The sequence below is a fragment of the Schistocerca gregaria genome, chromosome 1 (assembly GCF_023897955.1).
Source record: "Schistocerca gregaria isolate iqSchGreg1 chromosome 1, iqSchGreg1.2, whole genome shotgun sequence".
Lineage (NCBI taxonomy): Eukaryota > Metazoa > Arthropoda > Insecta > Orthoptera > Acrididae > Schistocerca > Schistocerca gregaria.
In genome coordinates, this window is record NC_064920.1 from 207,688,919 (window position 1) to 207,706,390 (window position 17,472).

Here is a 17,472-nt window from a genome sequence, read left to right on the forward strand (position 1 = left end):
TATTTTCAGCAGTTCGGAATTGCGCTATTCATCCATAGTTAAATAATTACGAAATCATCAGCTTCCAACTGCTTAAGTAACAGAACATGGGTGAATTTCTTTCCTTACATTAACCACTTCTTTTCTCACAGCTTTCTCTCGACTGTTTTTTTGCCTTGTTACCTCTAAAACAGCCACGACAAACCCTCGTGTTTGTTTCTGTGTAGAATCATGAGGGATCTCGTGGGACGTAAACTCGATTATCTTAAGATAAACAAATCACAACAGGGCAGCGCTGTAATCGCCGAGTGCATTGGGACGGGTGTGTGTAGGCTGCTACGAAGTTGGTCGGTCAGCCGATAAATTGGTGCATGTCTAGGGGCTTGTACAGGCAATACTATAAGCCAAGTAGTTAACTGATTAGCTGACGCTCATGCCTTGCTGGAGTGCTGCCTTAGTTGAGCTCTTGCCTATGGCCTCTTCGTGCAGCGACAGCACAACAACAGGCCATCCACTGTCCTCAGTGGGAGAGTCGTAAGACGGCGTCTACGTGGCGCCTAGAGCAAACGGGCGCGCTGCACTTGTACGGAGGCGGAGTGCCAGTCACCGCAGCACATCGCGAGCAGTACGTCGCTTCTTCAACAGGTACGCAGGCCAGCTTTGCTTGTTATCCTTAACACGCCTATAGCTTTTGAGTCTGTAAATAAATCGGAAACGTCATAATACATTGAAAAATTCATACTGTTTTCTATAACGGTAGCACAGAAGTCTACATTCGATAGTAACTGAGAAATATTATTCGTGCTAGCCTGTACTTTGATCTAAATGACGAAAGCATATCGATTTCATTAAGTAATCGGGGGAAAGTAATGTCACTGACAAATTTGTTAAAATTTTCCCTTTAGTTGGCATAATCCTGGTCTCGGAAATGCAGCAAGTTAAACTTTAAAGTTATGTTTAAATATTGTAAATAATATCTGCATTTGAGCTATAGTTAGGAATTACTAATTTGTTAATGGTGTAGTTTCATTTTTTAGTGTTTTGTATGACTATGGTGTCACAATCGTTGATTTCAACCATTAACTGAGGCGCCATCACTCATGTGGAACCAATCGTTCTACACAGGAGTGAGATACTCTTATTCGGCTAACAGAACCCCCATGAGGTTAGCAGAATTATGCCTTAAAGAATTTGCTCTTCTCTGATAGGGTGGAGACTACCCTTATTTACCTTTTTTAATTGTAGTATCTTACTACTCTACAGAACGGTTTGCTTGGCTAACAACGCTTTTGAGAATGTTTCGGATTAATCGTTCGCCATGTATTCCGCTGTGTCATCGAAATGTGCCATTCATAAACCGGTCTTTGGAGTATAAATTTTGTGTAGTTTATATAAACAGGTCAACTGAGACTGCTTGAAAAAGAAAGTTAGTCGTTGCAAAGCTAGAATGAAATAATGAAACTCCTTGTTAAAGCAACTTTGATATTAAATGTGGTCGCTTTCGTTCCAAGCAGGTTTTACAATATTTTTGTCATCTGAATTGTAAAAACCCATTTATAGTTGCTGATTAGCTAGGGACAATTGGGGAGGACGACGAGGATGTATTTATGAACAAACTGATAATTCATTAATTTTTCATACTAAGTTAATGTGACTGCAAGCAGATCTATCACGCGGTAGAACGCATGCTAAATACTATAAACGCGACACTTACTACACCGTACGCAAGAAAAAGGCTTTAATAAAACTGATACCAGATGACAAATAGTTCAGATGAGTAAAAATACGAAAATGTAGTGCCAGTGACAAAACTGCATCAAAATATCACGGAAGTACTGAGTAAGTTATAACCCGTCATTTTAACCAGAGACGCTATATACCAATATGGTAACTAAGTCCCATAATCACGCGTGTTGTTCAAAAATACCTATAGTCCTGTCTGATTATGGGGTTGGAGGATTGAATAGGAATTTTCTTCTTAGTAATGCCTTAACAAAATAGCCTTAATACTGCTCAGTTGGAGCTTATGTGTAATATACAAAAATTTGTAATCACGTTCGTAGGTACAACTAACTGAAAGCGAAACGATGATCTTCCAACCTAACCTATACCTGGTGCTGTTTCACCTCAACCAACATTGAATGAGTCTACTGAGTCACCTGAGCCGTCTGTTAGTGGAAATGTTTTCTGGGACTAGGTCTATCTGCCATGAAATATTTTAAGCGTTATAAAACGACTGAGTACAAATAAAGTACTTGCTTCAGCATTTGCTGACATCGATGAAGTGACGTATCGCCCCTGTACAGGCCACCCGTCCCCCTCTTCCAACCTTAACGAACGAGAATAAAGATCAAAAGGAACTATCTCATAAATGTTGCGTGCAGCCTGGGAAAGCTCTTTTTTTTATAATTCTAGCAACACATTTAGTTTGTAAGTCAAGAATTTCCAGTTTAGCCCGTAAAAGATACTCTTTGCATGTGTAAAATTAATGGAGTCACCAATGGTTTCTCTTCCTTAAAAACTAGCAGCGAGCGCAGTGCCTAAAGCATTCATAACCCCATCGGATAACGTGGAATATGGAATATGGTTCTACATAGCTTCTTTAAAACATTCGAGGGGAAGTCTGGGGGTTCTTTTCTTTGACGAGAACACTGTCGGTTTCCTCCCCCAACCGAGTGCAATCACAGCTCATACTTAGTCTTAAATGATCTCTACGACGAGTTGTTAAATCTCAATTTTATTCCTTTCTCCAACTAGCGAGCGGCTGGAATAAGTGTAATTTACAAAGAATGCAGAACTAAACATACCATTCTGCCGTTTTTATTTAGAATGTCAATGTTTTTCCCAGCATGATAAAGCTGAAGGCCGGCTTTTCATACTGAAGACTTTCTAGTTTTTATTCCCATTATTATATGCCACATTGTGCTCAGTTTGTTAACATTGGCATCAAACAGAACTATAGGTTAACCAGTAATGCAAAAATATTAGGGAAATCGCTAAACTTCGAGGAAGCCCTGTTAACACTTCACAAGGTATTACTAAATGATCTTTAAACAGTAATGCAATACTACTAGCTCTTCAGATATTATTTAATCCTAAGGATTGCGGTCTTCTTACGTATTTTCTGGACAGATTCAGCATTTTGTGTAGAAATGGAGGCATCTCTGAGATAATGTGAAACGTTCCTACGTAATGTGGAAAAATCGATTGTTCGCATTATTTAATAACTTTTCCTGTAGCTAATTATTCTAAGCTTCATTGGCGTGGCTCCGAAATATGTCGTATTTCCGCGAAATATTGTTAACCTGCGTCACAATCAATGATCTTACATAAAACTATCACCAATTTCTCTATATGGAGGAAATATTTACTGAAAGTCACCCAGTTTTACGTCATTAGTATTCCAAATTTAGCTAGCCTTTTCAGAATAAGACGATTAAGTACATAACTCCCCGTTCCCGCCCCCCCCCCCCCCCCCCAACCCCACCGTTAACACAACTTTCAACTTACGAACTGCACTTGCCTGATCGGTTCATTTAATAACGTCATAAGAGTAAAGTAAACATTACTACTGGTCAACAGGCCCGACGATGGTGGAAACTTTAACATCTCGTCGCGGCATTACTAGCTGTGCCACAGAGCATTCCTCGACAACGTACACAACGAACCTCCGGCATAATGTTGGCAGCCCAGTTGTCTGTGTGAATTTAAAATGAGGAATTACTACGCAATACACAACAAAGCGACCTAATTACTAACTTTTAGCGCATCGCTTTTGAATGAGAGTAAAATATAATCAAAATATATATTGGACCTTTAGATCAATTGGTAATGTATTTCTGTTGGTCTTGCACGCCCATATTATCCTTCTGCGACGTAACCCTAAAATCACCAGGCAGTGTCGGATGAAGGCCCACAGTAATCAATGGGCCGTTTTTTCTCTGTCATTAATAAGGTTTACATGAAGTGTTGTATAACACAGATAAGAAGCAATCGTTACTAATGAAATAAAACTAAGAAATCGTTTTTTTTTTTTGCAACCAAACACCAGTGAAGGAAAGTCACTTTTGTAGATTGCTGTTGTAAACTTGCCCATGTAACGAAAAAGGTGGACCCTGGTTGCTAAGAGATCTGGTGAATGTAGAATCAAGAAAAAACCGCAAACGCCGTAAATCTGCTGTTCCTGATCTATGTAAATGACCTGGGTGACAATCTGAGCAGCTCCCTTCGGTTGTTCGCAGATGCTGTAATTTACCGTCCAGTAAGGTCATCCGAAGAGCAGTATCAGTTGCAAAGCGATTTAGAAAAGATTGCTGTATGGTGTGGCAGGTGGCAGTTGACGCTAAATAACGAAAAGTGAGGTGATCCACATGAATTCCAAAAGAAATCCGTTGGAATTCGATTACTCGATAAATAGTAAAATTCTCAAGGCTGTCAATTCAACTAAGTACCTGGGTGTTAAAATTACGAACAACTTCAGTTGGAAGGACCACATAGATAATATTGTCGGGAAGGCGAGCCAAAGGTTGCGTTTCATTGGCAGGACACTTAGAAGATGCAACAAGTCCACTGAAGAGACAGCTTACACTACACTCTTTCGTCCTCTGTGAGAATATTGCTGCGCGGTGTGGGATCCTAACTAGGTGGGACTGACGGAGGACATCGAAAGGGTGCGAAAAAGGGCAGCTCGTTTTGTAATATCACGTTATAGGGGAGAGAGTGTGGCAGATATGATACGCGAGGTGGGATGGAAGTTATTACAGCAAAGACGTTTTTCGTCGCGGCGAGATCTATTTACGAAATTTCAGTCACCAACTTTCTCTTCCGAATGCGAAAATATTTTGTTGAGCCCAGCCTACATAGGTAGGAGTTATTATCAAAATAAAATACGAGAAATCAGAGCTCGAACAGAAAGGTTTAGGTGTTCGTTTTCCCCGAGCGCTGTTAGGGAGTGGAATGGTAGAGAGATAGTATGATTGTGGTTCGATGAACCCTCTGCTAAGCACGTAAATGTGAATTGCAGAGTAGTCATGTAGATGAAATTACGCTCTTCTCTAATTTCAAGTAACTTCTTGTTCCGTGAAACACTGAGACCTCTGAAATGTTGACAAACTGTGGCTAAACTCGAGGTTTTGTAGCATACAGTTCACCATGGTGCTGTAATTACACAGTTCCGACGATCTGCGAGAGATTCAACAGTACAATCAAAATTAGTTTTATTGTACAAACCGTAATTTGCAATTTGTTTTGATTCTGATCAGTGTACCGACATAATATTAATCATTCATCAAACAAAATATATTCTTACATGTTTCGTACGCTATTAGCTACTCCTATTGATACTATCCATAAGTTATCACAATGAAGAAAGCAATTTCCGTCAGTTCTGTGAAATGGATGAAAATGAATGGGGGGGGGGGGGGAGAAGTGAGGTTGTGGTGTTGTGGTGAGGTAGGCGGGTGGGGAAAGGGATGGAGGAGAACAACAAAGCACGTGCATATAAACATAAGTCTGTGTTACTCGCCATTCTTTAAACTGCATGCCCCAATTTGCCATTATCTGTGTGACGAACCAAAATATGAAGAGCAGAAAGTCATCCTTGCATTTAGATTTGAGACTGAAATTTTTCGTGGATGAAATTTAGATTTAAAAAACGTCTTTGATTTTATCGTCACCATGGGTCCTTACTACAAATGTGTTGCCGATATATCTCTAAAATACTTTTGGCTTCAAGCAAGCAGATTCCAGTACTGACGCATGCAGACTTAAAATCACATGCAAATAACTGTTACCAACCTTTCCAGACGGAGTGTTGTCATAACTTCGGTTCACGGAGTGTACAGCGCTGCTAACGAAAAGTGTGCAGTATATGATTCCACACTTACATAGTGTTTCCGAAGCTAATAGGCATAAGGCGCAACGAATAAAACAGCAGATGGGCGTAAGGAAGAAAGGTGGAGAGGTATGGATGTAAATCGCCGGCATTCTAGGAATATGAGTCGTCAAAAATATAGGTCTGATCCTGACCAATGACTAAGCGATTTTTCGCCATCTACTGCAGGCAGTAGGACTTCTGGGTTTCGCCAACGATAACTTGATGCTTCACGATGCTAGGGTTAACTTCCTCCTGGCCTCGTATAGCTCATGAAATGCATGGAACATCGAAGGTACCTCCTAATGTTACATCCCATTAAATAGTCTATGAAAGAGCACAGCTGGGTTTACGTGGGTCCCTGGTCATGTCCGTCTGACAGGAAACGAGACTGCTGACGCTGCTGCCAAGGCTGCTGTTCTCATACCTCATCCCGCGAGTACCTATATTCCCTCCGATGATCTCTGCGTTGCCGTCTAACAGGAGGCGATGTCGCTTTGGTATCACCTGTGGTTCTCCCTTCATGGGAATAAGCTCAGGACTATTCATCCTCACTGCGGCATGGACGATCTCCTCTCGGCCCTCCAGCCGGGAGGAAATCTTTTTAACTCGGTTGTATATTGGGCACTCTAGTCATCGTCATTTGATAAGCAGCGCTCCCCCGCTACTTTGTATACATTGCGCTCAAGTTCTAACTGTTCGCCACTTCCATACGGAATGCCTATTTTTTAGCCGTTTACGTTCCCGCTTGGGTTTGACGTCTGAGCTACCGGCCGTTTTAGCAAATCATGCGCGGCCTATCGACAGTGTTCTACCTTTTATCCGTCAAAGCAATATCGCGAAGGCCATTTAATTTCTAGTTTTGGACCTCCGTTTCTGTATGGTGTCTTTTGTAGCCCTTTCTCAATGTCCCTGTGTTTCAGCGTTCTTATGTCAGTTGGGATTGACGTACAGTCGTTTTTAACTCCTGTGTCTTCGTGTTCTATAGTTTTGACTTGGGTAAGTATGATACCAGTGTTTTTGTGCTACAAAACAAACTACCTTTCCGGATTTGAGTTGGTGTTATCCACATAACCCTCACCCCATATCCCTTTCTTATATGCTGGCGATTTTTGCTTTTATTAATCTTCTACAGTGGGTGTTGCCGAATGATGACTGAATGATTCAAAAGGTGCAGTCATGGGCCCTCACAAACTGCTTTCAATTTTCCGCCGCCAAAACTTGTCATGCACTTCTGTCGTTTTCTCACTGTTTACTCACAGTCATAATTTTACGTCGAGGACTAATTACTCCATGGGGTGAAGACTTATCGCTTTTTGGGACGTCTTCGATAATTGGCTGGCGTGCTGACGTGGCTTTCTCGTCTTCGCCAACATAAGCAAAGGTGCTCGCTGCACCTTATTCACTTAGCTTCCTAAGTAACAACAGCTTGGGTGTAGTTTTCTGATTATTATATTTTATTTTCAACCTTTCTCTTTTGTATGTTAGTTTTGTTTATTTACTTTACAATAATTCCATCAAACGACATATTTCTACCAAAATTACTTTTCTGCAGCTTTATGAAGCCGTGATACTGTCCTTTCTTCATTATGGGAGACTGGCATATGGTTTGACATCACTCTTAGCATATATGTTAAATATGTGTGAAATATATTTAACATTTGCCTATTCAAGCATAGCCACAGATAAATTGTGATTTTAAACCCCTGGACGAGTTCAACAAATATGGTACACACATTAGATAGAAATTGGAAAAAAAATACTGTATGTGTGTAATCGGCAGCCTGCTAATGATGTGTGCGCGATAATCTGGAGAGAAGGGAGGAGAAGGGGGTGGACAGACAGCGAGGGTGAAGGAGATAGGCAAAACGGGGAGGATGAGACAGAAAGGGGAAAGTAGGAGATGGAGGCATAAAGGAAAGGGGAGGGGAGAAACAGGGAGGGATGGAGGTAATGGACAGGGACAGGTGGAAGATGATGATGGTAGAGACAGCAAGAGGGGGAGGAGGAGGAGTAGATGGACTAACAGGGGACTTGAATAAATAAATACTTGGGAATTGCAGGGTTTCTCAGCTAACACGAGATAATTTGGGTCCTAAAATGGCAATCTAATGCTTTTGTCGTAAAGTTTCACGAAGTATCGAAATGGAGTGCTTAAGAGAGCCTGAAACAGAGCACTCTTAAATTACCCGATAATGTAACAGTGATACGATTTCCATCTGCCACTGAACTACTCAGTAGAGTATAACCAACTGTTCACTATAATTACTAAGAGTATTAGTACAGTCAGGCTATTTCTGAGTTACTCTTTTCCATGTTACATTACACGCTCCAGCGGAAGTCTTTCTGACAAACATTTTTCTCTTATCTGTAGGTGGCTACGGCGTCATTACGAAAGTTTTTCTGGCATCATGCCGCCGATCCTGAGAGCTCAAAGCGTCGTTGTTTCAGTATCTAACACCGCATGCCTGTCTGACTCAAGATATCACCCATGAGCCAAATGTCCTAGGATTCCCCGAGAGAATATGGCTACAGACTCCCGACCTCGATCCTCTCAGCTATGCTGACAATTTTCTTACATTGACAGCTCTTTTGGCTCTGGCCTTCTATAGACTCCAGACTATTTGCATCGTTGTAAATGTCACGTTTTGATCTGGTCATAATGTGTATTGTTGTTTCTCCGTCTACAAAGGTTGTAAACACTTGCTTTTGTGTAAATCGTAATCACTTGTTTTGACTTTTGCGGTCTTCTGACTTAATCTTCTTGCTCGACCCTTGTTGAATTTTGTTATTCATCTAAGCTTTGAATATATTAAAGACTATCGTACCAAGCGGCCGACACCACTGCTCACTATGGACTAGGCTGTATACTCTAGTAGAAATAAATTACGCTTTTCTTTCGTTGATCAGTGCAAGATATCAAAAGTATCAGGACACCGCTATGTGATAGGGAATTAACCATAAGACGCCAAGAGAGGCGTATCTATCATTGTAATAGAAAGTGGGGACATAAACTTTTTCTGCTTATGGTATCGCGTCATATTGTATAAAACAACTGCTGGAGAAAACTAACGTTTCGGCCAAGGTTGCAGCGGCCTTCTTCTGGATCTACTGGTGCTTTCTAGCTATGCAGTGTCCCTTACATTTTATTACTGTTCACTGCGCATGCCATTACGTCATAATTTTTAAGAAAGTGAGGGAAAAACCACCGCTAAGTAAAGATCTCGTGTCTGCACGGACATGGGCCGTCGATCATTGTGAAGTGTGCTTGCAAAAAGTCGCATTAAATCGGCGGAACAAAAGATTTTATAAAAAGGGATGCTATGGTCGTGCAGCTAACCACAAGTCAGAAATTAGTGTAGTCAATGCAATAGACGATTGAGATGGTGCGAAAAACGACGCTGATGAACAGTGGATGCCAGGAAACGTGTAACGTGCAGTGACGAATCGCGCTAAGCACTGCAGTAATTGAATGGAAGTGTGCGCGTTTGGCGAGTGCCTGGGGAACGATGCCTTCCATCATGTGTAGTGCCAACAGTGAAGTACTAATCAGGTGGTATTGGGGTATGAGGGTGATCATAGTGGATAGGGTGTGATCACGTTATTACACTTAATGTGGAAGGATATGGACAAATTCTAGGCACTTTGCACTGCGTACTGTAGAGGAAGTTAGGAGAGGGCGACAGACGTATCAGCATTACAATCCACCCTGTTACAAAGCAGTATCTGCGAGTCAATAGTTCGTGGACAAGAACATCTATTAAACGGATTGCCCTGCCCTGCTCAGTCCCCAACGGAACACCGTTGCGATGAGTGTGTGTCAATTTCGCTCCAGACAACAACGTCCAACATTGCTAACTTCTCTGGTCTCCCCTGGGCTGTCGTTCCTACATAGACATTCAGGCAAATCATTGGAAGTATTGCTGGCAGAGTTGAAGCCGCTTTTAGCCCTAAGGGTGGACACATCCTTTGACAAACTGCTTATTTGCTTCTGTCTCGGGTTCTTCGGCCGACGTTCGTGTGATGATTTTGCTGACGTTTCGCCAGCACGAGTGGCTGGCATTGTCAAAGCTTCACCCTCCATTGCCGGAGGTGAACTGGAGCCGGGCTCGCGGCCGCAGACTATATGTACCTTGCGCGCCAACGTCCGAGGGCTTCTCCGCGGTCATTTCCGGTGCGTTTCTCCTCTTGCTACCTGCTACGGTCGTTCTCTGCAGTACGGGAAGCCAGGAGCCGTTTACCTTAAGGCTTTCTTCTTTCTTGTTGAAGCTGTTCCCGTGTTTGTGTATTTCTACAGCTTCTCTGTACAAGCGGGTGTGATAGTGCTTCTCTACAGCCAGAACTTCCGTGTCGGTGAATTTTATTACATGTACCTGGTCGGTCTCACTCAGTGCGTGTTCTGCCACGGCCGATTTTTCCACCTGTCCCAACCTGCAATGTCGCTTATGTTCTTTGATCCTGGTGTTGATTGATCTTCCAGTCATTCCGACATAAACTTTCCCGCATGTGCATGGTAAGCGGTATATTCCTGACATTGCAAGTGGGTCCCTTTTATCCTTTGCCGATCTAAGACATTCTTTGATCTTCCTTGTCGGTTTGAAAATTGTCTTTACGCCTTGCTTGTGTAATATACGGCCGATTCTGTCCGTCACTCTGGGAATGTATGGCAGAAAGGCCGTACCCGACATTTCTTTTTCTGGTTTCTTACTTCGCCGGTGGTTTGGCTCTGTTACACTTCTAATATCATTTGTGGAGTACCCATTGCTCCTCAGAAAACTTTCCAGGTGTTGCATTTCGCGTTTAAGGTGCTGCGGCTCACATATTCGTGCTGCTCGCGTTACGAGCGTCTGAATCATGCCTCTTTTCTGGCTCGGGTGGTGGTTTGACAGTTTGTGCAGATATCGGTCCGTGTGCGTCGGTTTTCGGTACACGCTATGTCCCAGGTTTTGGCCATCCCTTGTGACCAGCACATCTGCAGTTTGTCAACAAGTGGCCACGAAAGTCTTAACAATTTTGTGACACATCCTTTACTGAAGTCCATTATTAAGTGTCCGGGTGCTTCAGACCACATAGTGGTCTGTCAGCAAGTGTCCTCAACCTCTTGCTTCAAATTTTCCGAAGGTGTTCCTGGCGTCCCAGTTCCCCGGTGCCAGCCGTTGTCAGCTTTACCTCCACCAGTCTGTTATAGCTTTGTGTCGCTAATCACTTTAGTTTCCCAGAAATCCGCTACTGGCAGTTGCTCTGTGGTTTCCCTAACAGCTGGGTCGCTCACACCAGACAGATAACAGAAAGCCCAAGAATCCCACATGGCTACTCTCTAGAAACTACTTTTGTTCCGTGACTTGTCTACTACACATTGTCCGTTCCGTTGAAACGTCTGACATTCACCGTCTCTCTTGGGTTCAACTGCTGATAGTACAAGATGTGCAATATTTATAATTACTAAGGAAAAATTTTGTCCATCGTATGTTAATTAACGCAAGGAATTCGACTCGACAAAATATTAATACTGAAATGCCGCGAATTTTGTAGCTCCGATGTTAGAAACGACATTCATTATCGAACTGACAAGTTACTAAACCTTGCAAACACTAACAAGAGAAACTTTCAGATTGGGGCTAAGTAATACGTCGTTGAAACATGTATAAATACCGTTGAAATCACGGAATTTCTCAATTACATGTCCTCACAGAGGAAGCCACAATAATTAACACAATGTTCACAATAGATATGCTTCTGTAAAGCTTATTAGTGAGCCTGTAAAAATCATTCAATGTTTCAGACCAGCTGCGTTTTGCAAAATACAATAATTCACATTCGCCGACACAATTTACAGTATTGCAGACATATTGCCGGCATATTTTCAGATTTAATTTGAGAGTAACTACTGTAACCTCATTTCCAGGGAGAGTAAAGTACGTAGATTTTGCAACAAAAGGAAACTATCGAAAACAGTTTCATAACAAATACTGTATTCTGAAATCAACTCAAATCGAACTTAAACTGGTGAAATAAATAAACGTCCATATGCTTCATATATTGTTTTAGCGGAGTCAAATTTATCATTATCGCACTACATGAGATACCTTAACTGTACATCAGCAACACAATGATTTTTCAGCAGAATTTTCGTGAAATATATGTCAGAAGAGTCTTGGGTGACATGAAACCATCCTTTTGCTCAATCCTCCCGACAGCATTGATACTTTCAAGACAGAAGTTTCGTAGTTCGTTGTTCAACGTTGGGCACGAAGCATAATATTCTCCTGGGAGCACATGCGAACATTCATTACTTACACTGATTTATAACAAAATTACGCACCATAAATGTCACACTGTGGAAGAGACTGAGTATAGAAGCCGAAAAAAATTCTTCAGGTATTTTTCATTGGTTGATTTTCATATTCAAGTTACCAATCGCAGGTGAAACAACGTTGCTCCTGGGTTTGTCAGATGTATGGAGAAGCGAGTACACCATACTGACAAAAGGAATAATGGTACCAGATGCGATATCACACAGTATGTACGGACATCAATAACTATATTCGCTTTCATTTCAAAAGACGTGAAGAAGAATGTAGTTCCAATTCCAAAGAAAGCAGGTGCTGACAGATGTGTGAACTACGGAACTATTAGTTCAATAAGTCATGGATGCAAAATACTAACACGAATTCTTTACAGAGAGATGGAAAAACTTGGAAGAAGATCAGTTCAGTTTCAGGGGAGATATAGAAACACGCCAAGCAGTACTAGACCCTACCAGTACCCTCACAAGATAGGTTAAGGAACGGCAAACTTAAGTATACAGGGTGGTCCACCGATCGTGACCGAGCCAAATATCTCACGAAATTAGCGTCAGACGAAAAAACTACAAAGAGCGAAACTCCTCTAGCTTGAAGGGAAAACCAGATGGCGCTATGGTTGGCCCACTAGATGGTGTTGTCATAGGTCAAACGAATATCAACTGCGTTTTTTTAAAGAGGAACCCCCATTTTTTATTACGTTTGTTTAGTACGTAAAGAAATATGAATGTTTTGGTTGGAGCACTTTTTTCGCTTTGTGATAGATGGTGCTGCAAAAGTCACAAACATATGACCCACAATTTTAGACGAACAACTGGTAACAGGTAGGTTTTTCAAATTAAAATACAGAACGTAGGTACGTTTGAACATATTATTTCGGTTGTTCCAATGTGATTCATGTACCTTCGTGAGCTTATTACTGAGAACGCATGCTATTAAGACGTTATTGTAAATACCACATTAATGCAATACATGCTCAAAATGATGTCCCTCAACCTCAATGCATTTGGTAATAAATGTAACAACATTCCTCTCAACAGCGAGTAGTTTGCCTTCTGTAATGTGCGCACATGCATTGACAATGCGCTGACGTATGTTGTCGGTGGATCACGATAGCAAATATCATTCAACTTTCCCCACAGAAAGAAATCCGGGGACGTCAGATTCGGTGAACGTGCGCGCCATGGTATGATGCTTCGACAACCAATCCACCTATCATGAAATATGATATTCAGTACCGCTTCAACCGCACGCGAGACATGTGCCAGACATCCACCATATTGGAAGTAAATCGCCATTCTGTCATGCGTGAAACATCTTGTAGTAACATCGGTAGAACATTACGTAGAAAATCAGCATACATTGCACCATTTAGATTGCCATCGATAAAACGTGGGCCAATTATCCTTCCTCCTATAATGCCTCTTCATACATTAACCCGCCAAGGTTGCTGATGTTTCACTTGTCGCAGCCATCGTTGCCCAATAGTGTATATTATGCCGGTTTACGTTACCGCTGTTGGTGAATGATTCTTCGTCGCTAATAGAAAGCGTGCAAAAAAATCTGTAATCGTCCCGTAATTTCTCTTGTGCCCAGTGGCAGAACTGTACACGACGTTAGAGGCTGTCGTCATGCAATCCCTGGTGCATATAAATATGGTACGGGTGCAATCGATGTTGATGTAGCATTCTCCACACCGACGTTTTTGAGATTTCCAGTTCTCGCTGCTGATGTGCAGATTAGCCGCGACAGCAGCTAAAACACCTACTTGGGCATTATTTGTTGCTGGTCGTGATTGAGGTCTCACATGTGGCTGAACACTTCCTGTTTCCTTAAAATAACGTAACTATCCGGCGTCTGTCCGGACACTTGGATGTCGTCGTCCAGGATACTGAGCAGCATACATAGCACAAGCCTGTTCGGTATTTTGATCACAATAGCCATACATCAACACGATATCGACCTTCACCGCAATTGGTAAACGGTCCATTTCAACACGGGTAATGTATCACGAAGCAAATCCGGAATGTTACGTGGCGGAATGTTACGTGGCGGAATGTTACGTGGCGGAATGTTACGTGGCGGAATGTTACGTGGCGGAATGGAATGTTACGTGATACCACCTATTTATACGTTGGTGACTATTACAGCGCCATATATCACAAAGCGAAGAAAGTGGTCCAAGTAAAACATTCATATTTTTTACGTTCTACACGAATATGTAATAAAAAATTTGGGTTCCTCTTCAAAAAAACGCAGTTGATATTCGTTTGACCTATGGCAGCGCCATCTAGTGTGCCAACCATAGCGCCAGCTGGTTTTCCCCTTAAAGCTAGAAAAGTTTCGTTCTTTGTAGTTTATTCGTCTGACGCTTATTTCGTGAGATACTTGACCCGGTCACTATCAATGGACCACCCTGTATAGTATTTGTAGACAGAGAGAACTTTTGACAACGTCGTATGGAATACTCATTGAAATTCTAAAGGTACCACTAGTAAAATAAAGGGAGCGAACGGCTATTTACAATCTGTCCAGACACCGTACGTCAGTTACAACAGTCGAGGGGGATTGGAAGGGAAGCAGTGGTTCAGAAGGGAGTGAGACAGGATTACAGCCTATCGCCAATGTTACTCGCACGCAGTAAAGAAAATCACAGCAAGATTTGGAATAGGAATAAAAGTACAGGGAGAAGAATTAAGACATTGGGGTATGTGGTGACACTGTAAATCTGTCACAGAGCAAAGGATTAGGAAGAGCAATTAAACAGAATGGACGGTCTTGAAAGGAGGATTTAAGATGAAAATCAACAAAATGAAAAGCAATGTAATGTAAACGAATTAAATCACGTGATGCTGAGGAAATTAGGTAAGGAAACTGAACACTTAAAGTAGTAGAGGAGTTTTGCTATTGGGGCAGCAAACAAAATAGCTGACGGTTGCCGAGGTAGACGATGTAAAATGTTGACTGGTAACGGCAAGAAAAGCGTTTCTGAAAAAATTGATTATACACTGAATATGGACTTAAGTGTTGGGGAAACCTTTCCTGAAAGTACGTTACTGGCCATTAAAATTGCTACACCAAGAAGAAATGCAGATGACAAACGGGTATTCATTGGACAAATATATTATACTAGAGGTGACATATGACTAAATTGTCTCGCAATTTGGGTGCATAGATACTGAGAAATCAGTACGCATAACAACCACCTCTGGCCATAATAACGGCCATGATACGCCTGGGCATTGAGTCATACAGCTTGGATGGCGTGTACAGGTGCAGCTGCCCATACAGCTTCATAACGATACCACAGTTCAACAACAGTAGTGACTGGCGTATTGTGACGAGCCAGTTGCTCGGCCACCATTGGCCAGACGTTTTCATTTGGTTAGAGATCTGGAGAATGAAGGGTAGAGCCAAGGGTCGTAACACATCTGAAATGTAACGTCCACTGTTCAAAAAGGCTAACAAGAGGTGACGGAGACGAGTAACCAATGACACATCACACCATCACGCCGGGTGATGGGCCGGTATGGTGATGACGAATACACGCTTCCAATGTGCGTTCACCGCGATGTCGCCAAACACGGATGCGACCATCATGATGATGTAAACAGAACCTGGATTCATCCGAAAAAATAACGTTTTGCCATTCGTGCATCCAGACTCGTCGTTGAGTACACCATCGCAGGCTCTCCTGTCTGTGATGCAGCGTCGAGGATAACCGCAGCCATGGTCTCAGAGCTGATAGTTCATGCTTCTGCAAACGTCGTCGAACTGTTCGTGCAGATTGTTGTTGTCTTACAAATGTCCACATATGTTGACTCAGGGATCGAGACGTGGTTGCAAGATCCGTTACAGTCATGCGGATAAGATCACTATCATCTCGACTACTAATGATACGAGGCTGTTGGGATCCAGTACGGCGTTCCGTATTACCTTCTTGAACCCATCGATTCCATATTCTGCCAACAGTCATTGGATCTCGGCCAACGCGAGCAGCAATGTCGCGATACTATTAGCCGCAATCGCGATAGGGTAGAATCCGACCTTTATCAAAGTCGGAAACGTGATGGTATGCATTTCTCCTCCTTACAAGAGTCATCACAACTGCGTTTCACCAGTCAACGCCAGTCAACTGCTGTTTGTGTATGAGAAATCGGTTGGAAACTTTTCTCATGTCAGCACTTTGTAGATGTCGCCACCGGCACCAACCTTGTGTGAATGCTGTGAAAGCTAATCATTTGCATATCACGGCATCTTCTTCCTGTCGGTTAAATTTGGAATCTGTAGCACGTCATCTTCGTGGTGTAGCAATTTTAATGGCCAGTAGTGTATTTGTGTGGAGTGTAGCCTCGTATGGAACTGAAACATGGACGATAAACAGTTCAGACAACAACCCAGGGGATCAGTTCTTTTGCGATTTGATGCGCGGCGCACAAGAGGCCCCAAGCTATGGCACCCCATTCGTCCTTTCTGGGCTGTATTCCCTTCACTATGACACTCATTCCCCATCCTCACTCCGTCCCTCTCTTCTGATTTATGTCGATCTGGCTCTCCACAAGGTGTCCTTCATTCCTCGCGGTATTCTTCCTCTTGTCTGTTATTATCGTTTTTGGCGTTTAAGGTCACATCTTGGGAGTTGAGCTCCACTTCTAATTTTTCTGTTTTCATTGTGAGCCTAGCCTCAACGATGAGGAACCCTCTCACCTTCCTTCCCCTCTTCCTTCCCAACAGTAGTTCTACTCTGCCCTGCTAGGTCCAGAACGTGTGTAGGCAGTGTGTGCGTAGGGGCTGTTACATACCCATCTGGCGAGCCCCTGACAACACAGGAATCACAATGTGATATGTGAATGGTTGCCTTCTCATGTATGCCAAGGAGTGGTTGCTTATCGTCCTGGAGAATTCGGACTCCTGCCAACAGCCACCATGCCAGATGACCCTTGCTGTGGCTGGGTGGCGCCCAATGGGAGGGCCCCTGGTCAGAGTGGATGGTATCAGGGCAGATGCTTGGTACATGGAGCGTATCAAGCTGAAGAACTCTGACCAGGAGTGATAAAAGATCACGGAGCGCTGCTTCGTATCATCATGCAGGCTTCCCTTCCATGGCTACAACCTGGGAGGAGAGCCAGGCTCGCTGTCTTTGGATGAAACCCTTTCCCCAATACCTGGTGTGTACTAGGACATATTGGACACACTCACTGCCACAAAGCCATTGTTATTTAAGCAGAATATCGAAGACAAGTTTGAGAAAGTGAAATACCTCAGGAGGATGCAGTTGATTCATTGTTCATCAAATCCGCTGCTGCCACTCAATCTGCA

General features: G+C 42.7%; 1 protein-coding gene across 2 annotated transcripts in view; it reads left to right on the plus strand.

The window, feature by feature from the left end:
• Window positions 1-358: 358 nt before the first annotated feature.
• LOC126338601 (uncharacterized) overlaps window positions 359-17,472 on the plus strand; it is a 90,590-nt gene continuing 73,476 nt past the window's right edge. For both annotated transcript variants that reach the window (XM_050001968.1, XM_050003179.1), the window contains exon 1: window positions 359-624. The gene's annotated coding sequence lies outside the window, so the exon portion shown is untranslated. The remainder of the gene's footprint in view (window positions 625-17,472) is intronic.